The sequence below is a fragment of the Peromyscus maniculatus genome, chromosome 3 (genome assembly GCF_049852395.1).
Source record: "Peromyscus maniculatus bairdii isolate BWxNUB_F1_BW_parent chromosome 3, HU_Pman_BW_mat_3.1, whole genome shotgun sequence".
Classification (NCBI taxonomy): domain Eukaryota; kingdom Metazoa; phylum Chordata; class Mammalia; order Rodentia; family Cricetidae; genus Peromyscus; species Peromyscus maniculatus.
This window is the reverse complement of record NC_134854.1, coordinates 90,982,578-90,983,676: the sequence shown is the minus strand read 5'-3', so window position 1 is coordinate 90,983,676 and position 1,099 is coordinate 90,982,578.

Genomic DNA, 1,099 nt, shown 5'->3' with positions numbered 1-1,099 from the left:
AGAACATATGCAGGTTTAGATTCTGAGGTCAGCACATTCTTGAAATAAACTGGTTGGTTTAGCTCAGGAGTTTTGTCTGTCGTCCAATGTCTATCCGCAGCTGTTGTTCCTTTCTCATCAGCATTGAGAAAATTCAAGGTTAATAAAGCACTATGCAGTCTATTTCTAGGAGTCATTGTTACTTGTTGCTTTTTTTTAGCATATTCTTTAAGGTTCAATTAAATCTTTCTATGACTGCTTGCCCTGTGGGATTGTGTGGTATACTTGTAACGTGCTTTATATTGTAATAAACAAAGAAGTGTCTCATTTTATTGGAGACATATGCTGGGGCATTGTCTGTCTTAATTTGTACACGTATTCCCATGATGGCCATAACTTCTAATAGGTGTGTGATCACAGAATCAGCCTTTTCAGAACTCATAGGAGTTGCCCATTGAAATCCTGAATAGGTGTCAATGGTGTGATGTACATATTTTAATCTTCCAAATTCTGCAAAATAAAACACATCTATTTGCCAAATTTCATTTCTTTGTATACTTTTTGGATTGCTCCCTGCAGGTAATGGAGTTTGGTTATAGATAGAACAAGTAGGATATTTTTTCACAATATCCTTAGCCTGTTGCCAAGTGATATAGAAATCCTTCTTCAAACCTTTGCTATTTACATAGTATTTCTTATGAAATTCTGAGGCTTCTAGCACATTAACTATTAGTAACTGATCAATCTCATTGTTACCTTGTACTAGAGGTCCTGGCAGACCTGTATGGGATCTGATATGTGATATATATATATATATATATATATATATATATATATATATATATATATATGATGTTCCCTTTTTCTGATGATTTCCTGCAATTGTATGAATAATGATGTTAATTCTGTATTATCAGGAATAAATTCAGCAGTTTCAATATGTAAAACAACTCTCTCTGCATATTGAGAGTCAGTGACTATATTGAGTGGGTTCTGTGAAGTCCATCAGTACCATAAGAATGGCATACAGTTCTGCCTTTTATACAAAGTTGTATGGACTTTGTACCACTTTACTTAAGTCTCCTGATTTATATACTGCTTTGCCTGATTTATTTGCATC